This window comes from Camelina sativa, chromosome 4, assembly GCF_030686135.1.
Source record: "Camelina sativa cultivar CO46 ecotype springtype chromosome 4, ASM3068613v1".
Classification (NCBI taxonomy): domain Eukaryota; kingdom Viridiplantae; phylum Streptophyta; class Magnoliopsida; order Brassicales; family Brassicaceae; genus Camelina; species Camelina sativa.
Genome location: NC_141883.1, coordinates 14374389 through 14395526, shown reverse-complemented (window position 1 = coordinate 14395526; position 21138 = coordinate 14374389).

The following is a 21138-nucleotide window of genomic DNA, read 5'->3' as shown; positions in this document are numbered from 1 at the left end:
AATTTGGAGTGTTTAGACAACACTTAAACCCGTTATATCCTAAAATAGGCATAAACCGAGAAAACAGGCTAAAACCGAGAGAAAACATTGATTCGAAGCAGTAAACAGCTATGTTACTCTTTCTATTGTCAAAATCTGTAACAATCCAATGCATTTGACTATTTATAAGACCTCAGGTTGAATTTGGAGTGTTTAGACACCACTTTTACCCATTTTGTCCCGAAACAGGCTAAAACCGAGAAAACATTGATTCTAAGCAGTAAACAGCATTGTTACTGTTTCTAGGGTCAAAATGTGTGAAAATTCAATGCATTTGACTAATTATAAAAGTTCGGGATGAATTTGGAGTGTTTAGACAACACTTGAACCCATTTTGTCCCGAAACAGCCTAAAACCGAGAAAACATTGATTCAAAGCAGTAAACAGCTTTATTACTGTTTCTCGGGTCAGAATGTGTGACAAACCAATGCATTTGACTAATTGTAAGAGTTCGGTATGAATTTGGAGTGTTTAGACAACACTTAAACCCGTTATAACCCAAAATGGACATAAACCGAGAAAACAAGCTAAAACCGAGAGAAAAAATTGATTCGAAGCAGTAAACAGCTTTGTTACTCTTTCTAGGGTCAAAATAGGTAACAATCCAATGCAGTTGACTAATTATGAGAGTTTGGGTTGAATTTCGAGTGTTTAGACACCAATTGTACCCATTTTGTCCTGAAACAGACTAAAACCGAGATAACATTGATTAAAAGCAGTAAAAAGCTTTGTTACTGTTTCTGGGGTCTGAATGTGTGACAAACCAATGCATTTGACTGATTGTAAGAGTCCAGGATTAATTTGGAGTGTTTAGACAAAACTTAAACCCGTTATATCCTAAAATAGGCATAAACCGAGAAAACAGGTTAAAACCGAGAGAAAACTTTGATTCGAAGCAGTAAACAGCTATGTTACTCTTTCTAGGGTCAAATTATATAACAATCCAATGCATTTGACTAATTATAAGAGCTCGGGTTGAATTTGGAGTGTTTAGACACCACTTTTACCCATTTTGTCCCGAAACAGGCTAAAACCGAGAAAACATTGATTCTAAGCAGTAAACAGCATTGTTACTGTTTCTAGGGTGAAAATGTGTGAAAATTCAATGCATTTGACTAATTATAAAAGTTCGGGATGAATTTGGAGTGTTTAGACAACACTTGAACCCATTTTCTCCCGAAACAAGCTAAACCGATAAAACATTGTATCGAAGCAGTAAACAGCTTTGTTACTGTTTCTAGGGTCAAAATGTGTAAAAATTCAATGCATTTGACTAATTATAAAAGTTTGGGATGAATTTGGAGTGTTTAGACAACACTTGAACCCATTTTGTCCCGAAACAGGCTAAAACCGAGAAAACAATAATTCAAAGCAGTAAACAGCTTTGTTACTGTTTCTAGGGTCAGAATGTGTGACAAACCAATGCATTTGACTAATTGTAAGAGTTCCGGATGAATTTGGAGTATTTAGACAACATTTAAACCCGTTAAATCCCAAAATAGGCATAAACCGAGAAAACTGGCTAAAACCGAGAGAAAAAATTGATTAGAAGCAGTAAACAGCTTTGTTACTATTTCTAGGGTCAAAATAGGTAACAATCCAATGCATTTGACTAATTATAAGAGTTTGGGTTGAATTTAGAGTGTTTAGGCACCAATTATACCCATTTTGTCCCGAAACAGGCTAAAACCGAGAAAACATTGATTCAAAGCAGTAAAAAGCTTTGTTACTGTTTCTGGGGTCAGAATGTGTGACAAACCATTGCATTTGACTAATTGTCAGAATTCGGGATGAATTTGGAGTGTTTAGACAACACTTAAACCCGTTATATCCTAAAATAGGCATAAACCGAGAAAACAGGCTAAAACCGAGAGAAAACAGGCTAAAACCGAGAGAAAACATTGATTCGAAGCAGTAAACAGCTATGTTACTCTTTCTATTGTCAAAATCTGTAACAATCCAATGCATTTGACTATTTATAAGAGCTCAGGTTGAATTTGGAGTGTTTAGACACCACTTTTACCCATTTTGTCCCGAAACAGGCTAAAACCAAGAAAACATTGATTCTAAGCAGTAAACAGCATTGTTACTGTTTCTAGGGTGAAAATGTGTGAAAATTCAATGCATTTGACTAATTATAAAAGTTCGGGATGAATTTGGAGTGTTTAGACAACACTTGAACCCATTTTGTCCCGAAACAGCCTAAAACCGAGAAAACATTGATTCAAAGCAGTAAACAGCTTTATTACTGTTTCTCGGGTTAGAATGTGTGACAAACCAATGCATTTGACTAATTGTAAGAGTTCGGTATGAATTTGGAGTGTTTAGACAACACTTAAACCCGTAATATCCCAAAATAGGCATAACCCGAGAAAACAAGCTAAAACCGAGAGAAAAAATTGATTCGAAGCAGTAAATAGCTTTGTTACTCTTTCTAGGGTCAAAATAGGTAACAATCCAATGCAGTTGACTAATTATGAGAGTTTGGGTTGAATTTCGAGTGTTTAGACACCAATTGTACCCATTTTGTCCTGAAACAGACTAAAACCGAGATAACATTGATTCAAAGCAGTAAAAAGCTTTGTTACTGTTTCTGGGGTCTGAATGTGTGACAAACCAATGCATTTGACTGATTGTAAGAGTCCAGGATTAATTTGGAGTGTTTAGACAAAACTTAAACCCGTTATATCCTAAAATAGGCATAAACCGAGAAAACAGGTTAAAACCGAGAGAAAACTTTGATTCGAAGCAGTAAACAGCTATGTTACTCTTTCTAGGGTCAAATTATATAACAATCCAATGCATTTGACTAATTATAAGAGCTCGGGTTGAATTTGGAGTGTTTAGACACCACTTTTACCCATTTTGTCCCGAAACAGGCTAAAACCGAGAAAACATTGATTCTAAGCAGTAAACAGCTTTTTTACTGTTTCTAGGGTCAGAATGTGTGCCAATCCAATGCATTTGACTTATTGTAATAGTTCAGAATGAATTTGGAGTGTTTAGACACCACTTATACCCATTTTCTCCCGAAACAAGCTAAACCGATAAAACATTGTATCGAAGCAGTAAACAGCTTTGTTACTGTTTCTAGGGTCAAAATGTGTAAAAATTCAATGCATTTGACTAATTATAAAAGTTTGGGATGAATTTGGAGTGTTTAGACAACACTTGAACCCATTTTGTCCCGAAACAGGCTAAAACCGAGAAAACAATAATTCAAAGCAGTAAACAGCTTTGTTACTGTTTCTAGGGTCAGAATGTGTGACAAACCAATGCATTTGACTAATTGTAAGAGTTCCGGATGAATTTGGAGTATTTAGACAACATTTAAAACCATTAAATCCCAAAATAGGCATAAACCGAGAAAACTGGCTAAAACCGAGAGAAAAAATTGATTCGAAGCAGTAAACAGCTTTGTTACTATTTCTAGGGTCAAAATAGGTAACAATCCAATGCATTTGACTAATTATAAGAGTTTGGGTTGAATTTAGAGTGTTTAGGCACCAATTATACCCATTTTGTCCCGAAACAGGCTAAAACCGAGAAAACATTGATTCAAAGCAGTAAAAAGCTTTGTTACTGTTTCTGGGGTCAGAATGTGTGACAAACCATTGCATTTGACTAATTGTCAGAGTTCGGGATGAATTTGGAGTGTTTAGACAACACTTAAACCCGTTATATCCTAAAATAGGCATAAACCGAGAAAACAGGCTAAAACCGAGAGAAAACAGGCTAAAACCGAGAGAAAACATTGATTCGAAGCAGTAAACAGCTATGTTACTCTTTCTATTGTCAAAATCTGTAACAATCCAATGCATTTGACTATTTATAAGAGCTCAGGTTGAATTTGGAGTGTTTAGACACCACTTTTACCCATTTTGTCCCGAAACAGGCTAAAACCAAGAAAACATTGATTCTAAGCAGTAAACAGCATTGTTACTGTTTCTAGGGTGAAAATGTGTGAAAATTCAATGCATTTGACTAATTATAAAAGTTCGGGATGAATTTGGAGTGTTTAGACAACACTTGAACCCATTTTGTCCCGAAACAGCCTAAAACCGAGAAAACATTGATTCAAAGCAGTAAACAGCTTTATTACTGTTTCTCGGGTTAGAATGTGTGACAAACCAATGCATTTGACTAATTGTAAGAGTTCGGTATGAATTTGGAGTGTTTAGACAACACTTAAACCCGTTATATCCCAAAATGGACATAAACCGAGAAAACAAGCTAAAACCGAGAGAAAAAATTGATTCGAAGCAGTAAACAGCTTTGTTACTCTTTCTAGGGTCAAAATAGGTAACAATCCAATGCAGTTGACTAATTATGAGAGTTTGGGTTGAATTTCGAGTGTTTAGACACCAATTGTACCCATTTTGTCCTGAAACAGACTAAAACCGAGATAACATTGATTCAAAGCAGTAAAAAGCTTTGTTACTGTTTCTGGGGTCTGAATGTGTGACAAACCAATGCATTTGACTGATTGTAAGAGTCCAGGATTAATTTGGAGTGTTTAGACAAAACTTAAACCCGTTATATCCTAAAATAGGCATAAACCGAGAAAACAGGTTAAAACCGAGAGAAAACTTTGATTCGAAGCAGTAAACAGCTATGTTACTCTTTCTAGGGTCAAATTATATAACAATCCAATGCATTTGACTAATTATAAGAGCTCGGGTTGAATTTGGAGTGTTTAGACACCACTTTTACCCATTTTGTCCCGAAACAGGCTAAAACCGAGAAAACATTGATTCTAAGCAGTAAACAGCTTTTTTACTGTTTCTAGGGTCAGAATGTGTGCCAATCCAATGCATTTGACTTATTGTAATAGTTCAGAATGAATTTGGAGTGTTTAGACACCACTTATACCCATTTTCTCCCGAAACAAGCTAAACCGATAAAACATTGTATCGAAGCAGTAAACAGCTTTGTTACTGTTTCTAGGGTCAAAATGTGTAACAATTCAATGCATTTGACTAATTATAAAAGTTCGGGATGAATTTGGAGTGTTTAGACAACACTTGAACCCATTTTGTCCCGAAACAGGCTAAAACCGAGAAAACAATAATTCAAAGCAGTAAACAGCTTTGTTACTGTTTCTAGGGTCAGAATGTGTGACAAACCAATGCATTTGACTAATTGTAAGAGTTCCGGATGAATTTGGAGTATTTAGACAACATTTAAAACCATTAAATCCCAAAATAGGCATAAACCGAGAAAACTGGCTAAAACCGAGAGAAAAAATTGATTCGAAGCAGTAAACAGCTTTGTTACTATTTCTAGGGTCAAAATAGGTAACAATCCAATGCATTTGACTAATTATAAGAGTTTGGGTTGAATTTAGAGTGTTTAGGCACCAATTATACCCATTTTGTCCCGAAACAGGCTAAAACCGAGAAAACATTGATTCAAAGCAGTAAAAAGCTTTGTTACTGTTTCTGGGGTCAGAATGTGTGACAAACCATTGCATTTGACTAATTGTCAGAGTTCGGGATGAATTTGGAGTGTTTAGACAACACTTAAACCCGTTATATCCTAAAATAGGCATAAACCGAGAAAACAGGCTAAAACCGAGAGAAAACAGGCTAAAACCGAGAGAAAACATTGATTCGAAGCAGTAAACAGCTATGTTACTCTTTCTATTGTCAAAATCTGTAACAATCCAATGCATTTGACTATTTATAAGAGCTCAGGTTGAATTTGGAGTGTTTAGACACCACTTTTACCCATTTTGTCCCGAAACAGGCTAAAACCAAGAAAACATTGATTCTAAGCAGTAAACAGCATTGTTACTGTTTCTAGGGTGAAAATGTGTGAAAATTCAATGCATTTGACTAATTATAAAAGTTCGGGATGAATTTGGAGTGTTTAGACAACACTTGAACCCATTTTGTCCCGAAACAGCCTAAAACCGAGAAAACATTGATTCAAAGCAGTAAACAGCTTTATTACTGTTTCTCGGGTTAGAATGTGTGACAAACCAATGCATTTGACTAATTGTAAGAGTTCGGTATGAATTTGGAGTGTTTAGACAACACTTAAACCCGTTATATCCCAAAATGGACATAAACCGAGAAAACAAGCTAAAACCGAGAGAAAAAATTGATTCGAAGCAGTAAACAGCTTTGTTACTCTTTCTAGGGTCAAAATAGGTAACAATCCAATGCAGTTGACTAATTATGAGAGTTTGGGTTGAATTTCGAGTGTTTAGACACCAATTGTACCCATTTTGTCCTGAAACAGACTAAAACCGAGATAACATTGATTCAAAGCAGTAAAAAGCTTTGTTACTGTTTCTGGGGTCTGAATGTGTGACAAACCAATGCATTTGACTGATTGTAAGAGTCCAGGATTAATTTGGAGTGTTTAGACAAAACTTAAACCCGTTATATCCTAAAATAGGCATAAACCGAGAAAACAGGTTAAAACCGAGAGAAAACTTTGATTCGAAGCAGTAAACAGCTATGTTACTCTTTCTAGGGTCAAATTATATAACAATCCAATGCATTTGACTAATTATAAGAGCTCGGGTTGAATTTGGAGTGTTTAGACACCACTTTTACCCATTTTGTCCCGAAACAGGCTAAAACCGAGAAAACATTGATTCTAAGCAGTAAACAGCTTTTTTACTGTTTCTAGGGTCAGAATGTGTGCCAATCCAATGCATTTGACTTATTGTAATAGTTCAGAATGAATTTGGAGTGTTTAGACACCACTTATACCCATTTTCTCCCGAAACAAGCTAAACCGATAAAACATTGTATCGAAGCAGTAAACAGCTTTGTTACTGTTTCTAGGGTCAAAATGTGTAAAAATTCAATGCATTTGACTAATTATAAAAGTTTGGGATGAATTTGGAGTGTTTAGACAACACTTGAACCCATTTTGTCCCGAAACAGGCTAAAACCGAGAAAACAATGATTCAAAGCAGTAAACAGCTTTGTTACTGTTTCTAGGGTCAGAATGTGTGACAAACCAATGCATTTGACTAATTGTAAGAGTTCCGGATGAATTTGGAGTATTTAGACAACATTTAAACCCGTTAAATCCCAAAATAGGCATAAACCGAGAAAACTGGCTAAAACCGAGAGAAAAATTTGATTCGAAGCAGTAAACAGCTTTGTTACTATTTCTAGGGTCAAAATAGGTAACAATCCAATGCATTTGACTAATTATAAGAGTTTGGGTTGAATTTAGAGTGTTTAGGCACCAATTATACCCATTTTGTCCCGAAACAGGCTAAAACCGAGAAAACATTGATTCAAAGCAGTAAAAAGCTTTGTTACTGTTTCTGGGGTCAGAATGTGTGACAAACCATTGCATTTGACTAATTGTCAGAGTTCGGGATGAATTTGGAGTGTTTAGACAACACTTAAACCCGTTATATCCTAAAATAGGCATAAACCGAGAAAACAGGCTAAAACCGAGAGAAAACAGGCTAAAACCGAGAGAAAACATTGATTCAAAGCAGTAAACAGCTATGTTACTCTTTCTATTGTCAAAATCTGTAACAATCCAATGCATTTGACTATTTATAAGAGCTCAGGTTGAATTTGGAGTGTTTAGACACCACTTTTACCCATTTTGTCCCGAAACAGGCTAAAACCAAGAAAACATTGATTCTAAGCAGTAAACAGCATTGTTACTGTTTCTAGGGTGAAAATGTGTGAAAATTCAATGCATTTGACTAATTATAAAAGTTCGGGATGAATTTGGAGTGTTTAGACAACACTTGAACCCATTTTGTCCCGAAACAGCCTAAAACCGAGAAAACATTGATTCAAAGCAGTAAACAGCTTTATTACTGTTTCTAGGGTCAGAATGTGTGACAAACCAATGCATTTGACTAATTGTAAGAGTTCGGGATGAATTTGGAGTGTTTAGACAACACTTAAACCCGTTATCTCCCAAAATGGGCATAAACCGAGAAAACAGGCTAAAACCGAGAGAAAAAATTGATTCGAAGCAGTAAACAGCTTTGTTACTCTTTCTAGGGTCAAAATAGGTAACAATCCAATGCATTTGACTAATTATGAGAGTTTGGGTTGAATTTCGAGTGTTTAGACACCAATTGTACCCATTTTGTCCTGAAACAGACTAAAACCGAGACAACATTGATTCAAAGCAGTAAAAAGCTTTGTTACTGTTTCTGGGGTCTGAATGTGTGACAAACCAATGCATTTGACTGATTGTAAGAGTCCGGGATGAATTTGGAGTGTTTAGACAAAACTTAAACCCGTTATATCCTAAAATAGGCATAAACCGAGAAAACAGGCTAAAACCGAGAGAAAACATTGATTCGAAGCAGTAAACAGCTATGTTACACTTTCTAGGGTCAAATTATATAACAATCCAATGCATTTGAGTAATTATAAGAGCTCGGGTTGAATTTGGAGTGTTTAGACACCACTTTTACCCATTTTGTCCCGAAACAGGCTAAAACCGAGAAAACATTGATTCTAAGCAGTAAACAGCTTTGTTACTGTTTCTAGGGTCAGAATGTGTGCCAATCCAATGCATTTGACTTATTGTAATAGTTCGGAATGAATTTTGAGTGTTTAGACACCACTAATACCCATTTTGTCCTGAAACAAGCTAAACCGATAAAACATTGTATCGAAGCAGTAAACAGCTTTGTTACTGTTTCTATGGTCAAAATGTGTAAAAAGTCAATGCATTTGACTAATTATAAAAGTTTGGGATGAATTTGGAGTGTTTAGACAACACTTGAACCCATTTTGTCCCGAAACAGCCTAAAACCAAGAAAACATTGATTCAAAGCAGTAAACAGCTTTATTACTGTTTCTAGGGTCAGAATGTGTCACAAACCAATGCATTTGACTAATTGTAAGAGTTCGGGATAAATTTGGAGTGTTTAGACAACACTTAAACCCGTTATATCCCAAAATGGGCATAAACCGAGAAAACAGGATAAAACCGAGAGAAAAAATTGATTCGAAGCAGTAAACAGCTTTGTTACTCTTTCTAGGGTCAAAATAGGTAACAATCCAATGCATTTGACTAATTATAAGAGTTTGGGTTGAATTTAGAGTGTTTAGGCACCAATTATACCCATTTTGTCCCGAAACAGGCTAAAACCGAGAAAACATTGATTCAAAGCAGTAAAAAGCTTTGTTACTGTTTCTGGGGTCAGAATGTGTGACAAACCATTGCATTTGACTAATTGTCAGAGTTCGGGATGAATTTGGAGTGTTTAGACAACACTTAAACCCGTTATATCCTAAAATAGGCATAAACTGAGAAAACAGGCTAAAACCGAGAGAAAACAGGCTAAACCGAGAGAAAACATTGATTCGAAGCAGTAAACAGCTATGTTACTCTTTCTATTGTCAAAATCTGTAACAATCCAATGCATTTGACTATTTATAAGAGCTCAGGTTGAATTTGGAGTGTTTAGACACCACTTTTACCCATTTTGTCCCGAAACAGGCTAAAACCGAGAAAACATTGATTCTAAGCAGTAAACAGCATTGTTACTGTTTCTAGGGTCAAAATGTGTGAAAATTCAATGCATTTGACTAATTATAAAAGTTCGGGATGAATTTGGAGTGTTTAGACAACACTTGAACCCATTTTGTCCCGAAACAGCCTAAAACCGAGAAAACATTGATTCAAAGCAGTAAACAGCTTTATTACTGTTTCTAGGGTCAGAATGTGTGACAAACCAATGCATTTGACTAATTGTAAGAGTTCGGGATGAATTTGGAGTGTTTAGACAACACTTAAACCCGTTATATCCCAAAATGGGCATAAACCAAGAAAACAGGCTAAAACCGAGAGAAAAAATTGATTCGAAGCAGTAAACAGCTTTGTTACTCTTTCTAGGGTCAAAATAGGTAACAATCCAATGCATTTGACTAATTATGAGAGTTTGGGTTGAATTTCGAGTGTTTAGACACCAATTGTACCCATTTTGTCCTGAAACAGACTAAAACCGAGACAACATTGATTCAAAGCAGTAAAAAGCTTTGTTACTGTTTCTGGGGTCTGAATGTGTGACAAACCAATGCATTTGACTGATTGTAAGAGTCCGGGATGAATTTGGAGTGTTTAGAGAAAACTTAAACCCGTTATATCCTAAAATAGGCATAAACCGAGAAAACAGGCTAAAACCGAGAGAAAACATTGATTTGAAGCAGTAAACAGCTATGTTACTCTTTCTAGGGTCAAATTATATAACAATCCAATGCATTTGACTAATTATAAGAGCTCGGGTTGAATTTGGAGTGTTTAGACACCACTTTTACCCATTTTGTCCCGAAACAGGCTAAAACCGAGAAAACATTGATTCTAAGCCGTAAACAGCTTTGTTACTGTTTCTAGGGTCAGAATGTGTGCCAATCCAATGCATTTGACTTATTGTAATAGTTCGGAATGAATTTGGAGTGTTTAGACACCACTTATACCCATTTTGTCCTGAAACAAGCTAAACCGATAAAACATTGTATCGAAGCAGTAAACAGCTTTGTTACTGTTTCTATGGTCAAAATGTGTAAAAAGTCAATGCATTTGACTAATTATAAAAGTTTGGGATGAATTTGGAGTGTTTAGACAACACTTGAACCCATTTTGTCCCGAAACAGCCTAAAACCAAGAAAACATTGATTCAAAGCAGTAAACAGCTTTATTACTGTTTCTAGGGTCAGAATGTGTCACAAACCAATGCATTTGACTAATTGTAAGAGTTCGGGATAAATTTGGAGTGTTTAGACAACACTTAAACCCGTTATATCCCAAAATGGGCATAAACCGAGAAAACAGGATAAAACCGAGAGAAAAAATTGATTCGAAGCAGTAAACAGCTTTGTTACTCTTTCTAGGGTCAAAATAGGTAACAGTCCAATGCATTTGACTAATTATAAGAGTTTGGGTTGAATTTAGAGTGTTTAGGCACCAATTATACCCATTTTGTCCCGAAACAGGCTAAAACCGAGAAAACATTGATTCAAAGCAGTAAAAAGCTTTGTTACTGTTTCTGGGGTCAGAATGTGTGACAAACCATTGCATTTGACTAATTGTCAGAGTTCGGGATGAATTTGGAGTGTTTAGACAACACTTAAACCCGTTATATCCTAAAATAGGCATAAACTGAGAAAACAGGCTAAAACCGAGAGAAAACAGGCTAAACCGAGAGAAAACATTGATTCGAAGCAGTAAACAGCTATGTTACTCTTTCTATTGTCAAAATCTGTAACAATCCAATGCATTTGACTATTTATAAGAGCTCAGGTTGAATTTGGAGTGTTTAGACACCACTTTTACCCATTTTGTCCCGAAACAGGCTAAAACCGAGAAAACATTGATTCTAAGCAGTAAACAGCATTGTTACTGTTTCTAGGGTCAAAATGTGTGAAAATTCAATGCATTTGACTAATTATAAAAGTTCGGGATGAATTTGGAGTGTTTAGACAACACTTGAACCCATTTTGTCCCGAAACAGCCTAAAACCGAGAAAACATTGATTCAAAGCAGTAAACAGCTTTATTACTGTTTCTAGGGTCAGAATGTGTGACAAACCAATGCATTTGACTAATTGTAAGAGTTCGGGATGAATTTGGAGTGTTTAGACAACACTTAAACCCGTTATATCCCAAAATGGGCATAAACCAAGAAAACAGGCTAAAACCGAGAGAAAAAATTGATTCGAAGCAGTAAACAGCTTTGTTACTCTTTCTAGGGTCAAAATAGGTAACAATCCAATGCATTTGACTAATTATGAGAGTTTGGGTTGAATTTCGAGTGTTTAGACACCAATTGTACCCATTTTGTCCTGAAACAGACTAAAACCGAGACAACATTGATTCAAAGCAGTAAAAAGCTTTGTTACTGTTTCTGGGGTCTGAATGTGTGACAAACCAATGCATTTGACTGATTGTAAGAGTCCGGGATGAATTTGGAGTGTTTAGAGAAAACTTAAACCCGTTATATCCTAAAATAGGCATAAACCGAGAAAACAGGCTAAAACCGAGAGAAAACATTGATTTGAAGCAGTAAACAGCTATGTTACTCTTTCTAGGGTCAAATTATATAACAATCCAATGCATTTGACTAATTATAAGAGCTCGGGTTGAATTTGGAGTGTTTAGACACCACTTTTACCCATTTTGTCCCGAAACAGGCTAAAACCGAGAAAACATTGATTCTAAGCCGTAAACAGCTTTGTTACTGTTTCTAGGGTCAGAATGTGTGCCAATCCAATGCATTTGACTTATTGTAATAGTTCGGAATGAATTTGGAGTGTTTAGACACCACTTATACCCATTTTGTCCTGAAACAAGCTAAACCGATAAAACATTGTATCGAAGCAGTAAACAGCTTTGTTACTGTTTCTAGGGTGAAAATGTGTAAAAATTCAATGCATTTGACTAATTATAAAAGTTTGGGATGAATTTGGAGTGTTTAGACAACACTTGAACCCATTTTGTCCCGAAACAGCCTAAAACCGAGAAAACATTGATTCAAAGCAGTAAACAGCTTTATTACTGTTTCTAGGGTCAGAATGTGTGACAAACCAATGCATTTGACTAATTGTAAGAGTTCGGGATGAATTTGGAGTGTTTAGACAACACTTAAGCCCGTTATCTCCCAAAATGGGCATAAACCGAGAAAACAGGCTAAAACCGAGAGAAAAAATTGATTCGAAGCAGTAAACAGCTTTGTTACTCTTTCTAGGGTCAAAATAGGTAACAATCCAATGCATTTGACTAATTATGAGAGTTTGGGTTGAATTTCGAGTGTTTAGACACCAATTGTACCCATTTTGTCCTGAAACAGACTAAAACCGAGACAACATTGATTCAAAGCAGTAAAAAGCTTTGTTACTGTTTCTGGGGTCTGAATGTGTGACAAAACAATGCATTTGACTGATTGTAAGAGTCCGGGATGAATTTGGAGTGTTTAGACAAAACTTAAACCCGTTATATCCTAAAATAGGCATAAACCGAGAAAACAGGCTAAAACCGAGAGAAAACATTGATTCGAAGCAGTAAACAGCTATGTTACTCTTTCTAGGGTCAAATTATATAACAATCCAATGCATTTGACTAATTATAAGAGCTCGGGTTGAATTTGGAGTGTTTAGACACCACTTTTACCCATTTTGTCCCGAAACAGGCTAAAACCGAGAAAACATTGATTCTAAGCCGTAAACAGCTTTGTTACTGTTTCTAGGGTCAGAATGTGTGCCAATCCAATGCATTTGACTTATTGTAATAGTTCGGAATGAATTTGGAGTGTTTAGACACCACTTATACCCATTTTGTCCTGAAACAAGCTAAACCGATAAAACATTGTATCGAAGCAGTAAACAGCTTTGTTACTGTTTCTAGGGTGAAAATGTATAAAAATTCAATGCATTTGACTAATTATAAAAGTTTGGGATGAATTTGGAGTGTTTAGACAACACTTGAACCCATTTTGTCCCGAAACAGGCTAAAACCGAGAAAACAATGATTTAAAGCAGTAAACAGCTTTGTTACTGTTTCTAGGGTCAGTATGTGTGACAAACCAATGCATTTGACTAATTGTAAGAGTTCCGGATGAATTTGGAGTATTTAGACAACATTTAAACCCATTAAATCCCAAAATAGGCATAAACCGAGAAAACTGGCTAAAACCGAGAGAAAAAATTGATTAGAAGCAGGAAACAGCTTTTTTACTCTTTCTAGGGTCAAAATAGGTAACAATCCAATGCATTTGACTAATTATAAGAGTTTGGGTTGAATTTAGAGTGTTTAGCCACCAATTATACCCATTTTGTCCCGAAACAGGCTAAAACCGAGAAAACAATGATTCAAAGCAGTAAAAAGCTTTGTTACTGTTTCTGGGGTCAGAATGTGTGACAAACCATTGCATTTGACTAATTGTCAGAGTTCAGGATGAATTTGGAGTGTTTAGACAACACTTAAACCCGTTATATCCTAAAATAGGCATAAACCGAGAAAACAGGCTAAAACCGAGAGAAAACAGGCTAAAACCGAGAGAAAACATTGATTCGAAGCAGTAAACAGCTACGTTGCTCTTTCTATTTTCAAAATCTGTAATAATCCAATGCATTTGACTATTTATAAGAGCTCAGGTTGAATTTGGAGTGTTTAGACACCACTTTTACCCATTTTGTCCCGAAACAGGCTAAAACCGAGAAAACATTGTTTCTAAGCAGTAAAGAGCATTGTTACTGTTTCTAGGGTCAAAATGTGTGAAAATTCAATGCATTTGACTAATTATAAAAGTTCGGGATGAATTTGGAGTGTTTAGACTACACTTGAACCCATTTTGTCCCGAAACTGCCTAAAACCGAGAAAACATTGATTCAAAGCAGTAAACAGCTTTATTACTGTTTCTAGGGTCAGAATGTGTGACAAACCAATGCATTTGACTAATTGTAAGAGTTCGGGATGAATTTGAAGTGTTTAGACAACACTTAAACCCGTTATATCCCAAAATGGGCATAAACCGAGAAAACAGGCTAAAACCGAGAGAAAAAATTGATTCGAAGCAGTAAACAGCTTTGTTACTCTTTCAAGGGTCAAAATAGGTAACAATCCAATGCATTTGACTAATTATGAGAGTTTGGGTTGAATTTCGAGTGTTTAGACACCAATTGTACCCATTTTGTCCTGAAACAGACTAAAACCGAGACAACATTGATTCAAAGCAGTAAAAAGCTTTGTTACTGTTTCTGGGGTCTGAATGTGTGACAAACCAATGCATTTGACTGATTGTAAGAGTCCGGGATGAATTTGGAGTGTTTAGACAAAACTTAAACCCGTTATATCCTAAAATAGGCATAAACCGAGAAAACAGGCTAAAACCGAGAGAAAACATTGATTCGAAGCAGTAAACAGCTATGTTACTCTTTCTAGGGTCAAATTATATAACAATCCAATGCATTTGACTAATTATAAGAGCTCGGGTTGAATTTGGAGTGTTTAGACACCACTTTTACCCATTTTGTCCCGAAACAGGCTAAAACCGAGAAAACATTGATTCTAAGCAGTAAACAGCTTTGTTACTGTTTCTAGGGTCAGAATGTGTGCCAATCCAATGCACTTAACTTATTGTAATAGTTCAGAATGAATTTGGAGTGTTTAGACACCACTTATACCCATTTTGTCCTGAAACAAGCTAAACCGATAAAACATTGTATCGAAGCAGTAAACAGCTTTGTTACTGTTTCTAGGGTCAAAATGTGTAAAAAGTCAATGCATTTGACTAATTATAAAAGTTTGGGATGAATTTGGAGTGTTTAGACAACACTTGAACCCATTTTGTCCCGAAACAGACTAAAACCGAGAAAACATTGGTTCAAAGCAGTAAACAGCTTTGTTACTGTTTCTAGGGTCACAATGTGTGTGTGACAAACCAATGCATTTGACTAATTGTAAGAGTTCCGGATGAATTTGGAGTATTTAGACAACATTTAAACCCGTTAAATCCCAAAATAGGCATAAACCGAGAAAACTGGCTAAAACCAAGAGAAAAAATTGATTCGAAGCAGTAAACAGCTTTGTTACTCTTTCTAGGGTCAAAATAGGTAACAATCCAATGCATTTGACTAATTATAAGAGTTTGGGTTGAATTTAGAGTGTTTAGACACCAATTATACCCATTTTGTCCCGAAACAGGTTAAAACCGAGAAAACATTGATTCAAAGCAGTAAAAAGCTTTGTTACTGTTTCTGGGGTCAGAATGTGTGACAAACCATTGCATTTGACTAATTGTCAGAGTTCGGGATGAATTTGGAGTGTTTAGACAAAACTTAAACCCGTTATATCCTAAACTAGGCCTAAACAGAGAAAACAGGCTAAAACCGAGAGAAAACATTGATTCGAAGCAGTAAACAGCTATGTTACTCTTCCTATTGTCAAAATCTGTAACAATCCAATGCATTTGACTGTTTATAAGAGCTCAGGTTGAATTTGGAGTGTTTAGACACCACTTTTACCCATTTTGTCCCGAAACAGGCTAAAACCGAGAAAACATTGATTCTAAGCAGTAAATAGCATTGTTACTGTTTCTAGGGTCGAAATGTGTGCCAATTCAATGCATATGACTTATTGTAATAGTTCGGAATGAATTTGGAGTGTTTAGACAACACTTGAACCCATTTTGTCCCGAAACAGCCTAAAACCGAGAAAACATTGATTCAAAGCAGTAAACAGCTTTATTACTGTTTCTAGGGTCAGAATGTGTGACAAACCAATGCATTTGACTAATTGTAAGAGTTTGGGATGAGTTTGGAGTGTTTAGACAACACTGAAACCCGTTATATCCCAAAATAGACATAAACCGAGAAAACAGGCTAAAACCGAGAGAAAAAATTGATTCGAAGCAGTAAGCAGCTTTGTTACTCTTTCTAGGGTCAAAATAGGTAACAATATAATGCATTTGACTAAATATAAGAGTTTGGGTTGAATTTCGAGTGTTTAGACACCAATTGTACCCATTTTGTCCTGAAACAGATTAAAACCGAGACAACATTGATTCAAAGCAGTAAAAAGCTTTGTTACTGTTTGTGGGGTCTGAATGTGTGACAAACCAATGCATTTGACTGATTGTAAGAGTTCGGGATGAATTTGGAGTGTTTAGACAAAACTTAAACCCGTTATATCCTAAAATAGGCATAAACCGAGAAAACAGGCTAAAACCGAGAGAAAACTTTGATTCGAAGCAGTAAACAGCTATGTTACTCTTTCTAGGGTCAAAATATATAACAATCCAATGCATTTGACTAATTATAAGAGCTTGGGTTGAATTTGGAATGTTTGGACACCACTTTTACCCATTTTGTCCCGAAACAGGTTAAAACCGAGAAAATTTTGATTCTATGCAATAAACAGCTTTGTTACTGTTTCTAGGGTTAGAATGTGTGCCAATTCAATGCATTTGACTTATTGTAAGAGTTCGGAATGAATTTGGAGTGTTTAGACACCACTTAAACCCATTTTGTCCTGAAACAGGCTAAAACCGAGAAAACATTGATTCAAAGCAGTAAACAGCTTTGTTACTGTTTCTAGGGTCAGATTGTGTGACAAACCAATGCATTTGACTAATTGTAAGAGTTCCAGATGAATTTGGAGTGTTTAGACAACATTTAAACCCGTTATATCCCAAAATATGCATAAACCGAGAAAACCGGCTAAAACCGAGAGAAAAAATTGATTTGAAGCAGTAAACAGCTTTGTTACTCTTTCTAGGGTCAAAATAGGTAACAATCCAATGCATTTGACTAATTATAAGAGCACGGGTTGAATTTGGAGTGTTTAGACACCACTTTTACCCATTTTGTCCCGAAACAGGTTAAAACCGAGACAACATTGATTCAAAGCAGTAAACAGTTTTGTTACTGTTTCTAGGGTCAAAATGTGTAAAAATTTAATGCATTTGACTAATTATAAAAGTTCGGGATGAATTTGGAGTGTTTAGGCAACACTTGAACCCATTTTGTCCCGAAACAGCCTAAAACCGAGAAAACATTGATTCAAAGCAGTAAACAGCTTTGTTACTGTTTCTAGGGTCAGAATGTGTGACAAACCAATGCATTTGACTAATTGTAAGAGTTTAGAATAAATTTGGAGTGTTTAGACAACACTTAAACCTGTTATATCCCAAAATGGGCATAAACCAGGAAAACAGGCTAAAACCGAGAGAAATCATTGATTCAAAGCAGTAAACAGCTTTGTTACTCTTTCTAAGGTCAAAATATGTAACAATCCAATGCATTTGACTAATTATAAGAGTCTGGGTTGAATTTAGAGTGTTTAGACACCAATTATACCCATTTTGTCCCGAAACTGGCTAAAACCGAGAAAACATTGATTCAAAGCATTAAAAAGCTTTGTTACTGTTTCTAGGGTCAGAATTTGTGACAAACCAATGCATTTGACTAATTGTAAGAGTTTGGGATGAATTTGGAGTGTTTAGACAACACTGAAACCCGTTATATCCCAAAATAGGCATAAACCGAGAAAACAGGCTAAAACCGAGAGAAAAAATTGATTCGAAGCAGTAAGCAGCTTTGTTACTCTTTCTAGGGTCAAAATAGGTAACAATATAATGCATTTGACTAAATATAAGAGTTTGGGTTGAATTTCGAGTGTTTTGACACCAATTGTACCCATTTTGTCCTGAAACAGATTAAAACCGAGACAACATTGATTCAAAGCAGTAAAAAGCTTTGTTACTGTTTGTGGGGTCTGAATGTGTGACAAACCAATGCATTTGACTGATTGTAAGAGTTCGGGATGAATTTGGAGTGTTTAGACAAAACTTAAACCCGTTATATCCTAAAATAGGCATAAACCGAGAAAGCATTGATTCAAAGCAGTAAACAGCTTTTTTTACTGTTTCTAGGGTCAGATTGTGTGACAAACCAATGTATTTGACTAATTGTAAGAGTTCCAGATGAATTTGGAGTGTTTAGACAACATTTAAACCCGTTATATCCCAAAATATGCATAAACCGAGAAAACCGGCTAAAACCGAGAGAAAAAATTGATTTGAAGCAGTAAACAGCTTTTTTACTCTTTCTAGGGTCAAAATTGGTAACAATCCAATGCATTTGACTAATTATAAGAGTTTGGGTTGAATTTAGAGTGTTTAGACACCAATTGTACCCATTTTGTCATGAAACAAACTAAAACCGAGACAACATTAACTCAAAGCAGTAAACAGTTTTGTTACTGTTTCTAGGGTCAAAATGTGTAAAAATTTAATGCATTTGACTAATTATAAAAGTTCGGGATGAATTTGGAGTGTTTAGGCAACACTTGAACCCATTTTGTCCCGAAACAGGCTAAAACGGAGAAAACATTGATTCAAAGCAGTAAACATCTTTGTTACTGTTTCTAGGGTCAGATTGTGTGACAAACCAATGCATTTGACTAATTGTAAGAGTTTGGGATGAGTTTGGAGTGTTTAGACAACACTGAAACCCGTTATATCCCAAAATAGGCATAAACCGAGAAAACAGGCTAAAACCGAGAGAAAACATTGATTCAAAGCAGTAAACAGCTTTGTTACTCTTTCTAAGGTCAAAATATGTAACAATCCAATGCATTTGACTAATTATAAGAGTTTGGGTTGAATTTAGAGTGTTTAGACACCAATTATACCCATTTTGTCTCGAAACAGGCTAAAACCGAGAAAACATTGATTCAAAGCAGTAAAAAGCTTTGTTACTGTTTCTGGGGTCAGAATGTGTGACAAACCATTGCATTTGACTAATTGTCAGAGTTCGGGATGAATTTGGAGTGTTTAGCCAACACTTAAACCCGTTATATCCTAAAGTAGGCATAAACCGAGAAAACAGGCTAACACCGAGAGAAAACATTGATTTGAAGCAGTAAACAGCTATGTTACTCTTTCTATTGTCAAAATATGTAACAATCCAATGCATTTGACTAATTATAAGAGCACGGGTTGAATTTGGAGTGTTTAGACACCACTTTTACCCATTTTGTCCCGAAACAGGTTAAAACCGAGAAAACATTGATTCTAAGCAGTAAACAGCATTGTTACTGTTTCTAGGGTCAAAATGTGTGAGAATTTAATGCATTCGACTAATTATAAAAGTTCGGGATGAATTTGGAGTGTTTAGACAACACTTGAACCCATTTTGTCCCGAAACAGCCTAAAACCGAGAAAACATTGATTCAAAGCAGTAAACAGCTTTGTTACTATTTCTAGGGTCAGAATGTGTGACAAACCAATGCATTTGACTAATTGTAAGAGTTTAGAATAAATTTGGAGTGTTTAGACAACACTTAAACCCGTTATATCCCAAAATATGCATAAACCGAGAAAACAGGCTAAAACCGAGAGAAAAAATTGATTCGAAGCAGTAAGCAGCTTTGTTACTCTTTCTAGGGTCAAAATAGGTAACAATCCAATGCATTTGACTAATTATAAGAGTTTGGGTTGAATTTCGAGTGTTTAGACACCAATTGTACCCATTTTGTCCTGAAACAGATTAAAACCGAGACAACATTGATTCAAAGCAGTAAAAAGCTTTGTTACTATTTGTGGGGTCTGAATGTGTGACAAACCAATGCATTTGACTGATTGTCAGAGTTCGGGATGAATTTGGAGTGTTTAGACAACACTTAAACCCGTTATATCCTAAAGTAGGCATAAACCGAGAAAACAGGCTAAAACCGAGAGAAAACATTGATTCGAAGCAGTAAACAGCTATGTTACTCTTTCTATTGTCAAAATATGTAACAATCCAATGCATTTGACTAGTTATAAGAGCACGGGTTGAATTTGGAGTGTTTAGACACCACTTTTACCCATTTTGTCCCGAAACAGGCTAAAACCAAGAAAACATTGATTCTAAGCTGTAAACAGCATTGTTACTGTTTCTAGGGTCAAAATGTGTGAAAATTCAATGCATTTGACTAATTATAAAAGTTCGGGATGAATTTGGAGTGTTTAGACAACACTTGAACCCATTTTGTCCCGAAACAGCCTAAAGCCGAGAAAACATTGATTCAAAGCAGTAAACAGCTTTGTTACTGTTTCTAGGGTCAGAATGTGTGACAAACCAATGCATTTGACTAATTGTTAGAGTTTAGAATAAATTTGGAGTGTTTAGACAACACTTAAACCCGTTATATCCCAAAATAGGCATAAACCGAGAAAACAGGCTAAAACCGAGAGAAAAAATTGATTCGAAGCAGTAAGCAGCTTTGTTACTCTTTCTAGGGTCAAAATAGGTAACAATCCAATGCATTTGACTAATTATAAGAGTTTGGGTTGAATTTCGAGTGTTTAGACACCAATTGTACCCATTTTGTCCTGAAACAGATTAAAACCGAGACAACATTGATTCAAATCAGTAAAAAGCTTTGTTACTGTTTTTGGGGTCTGAATGTATGAAAAACCTGTGCATTTGACTGATTGTAAGAGTTCGGGATGAATTTGGAGTGTTTAGACAAAACTTAAACCCGTTATATCCTAAAAGAGGCATAAACCGAGAAAACAGGCTAAAAATGAGAGAAAACATTGATTCGAAGCAGTAAACAGCTATGTAACTCTTTTTATTGTCAAAATATGTAACAATACAATGCATTT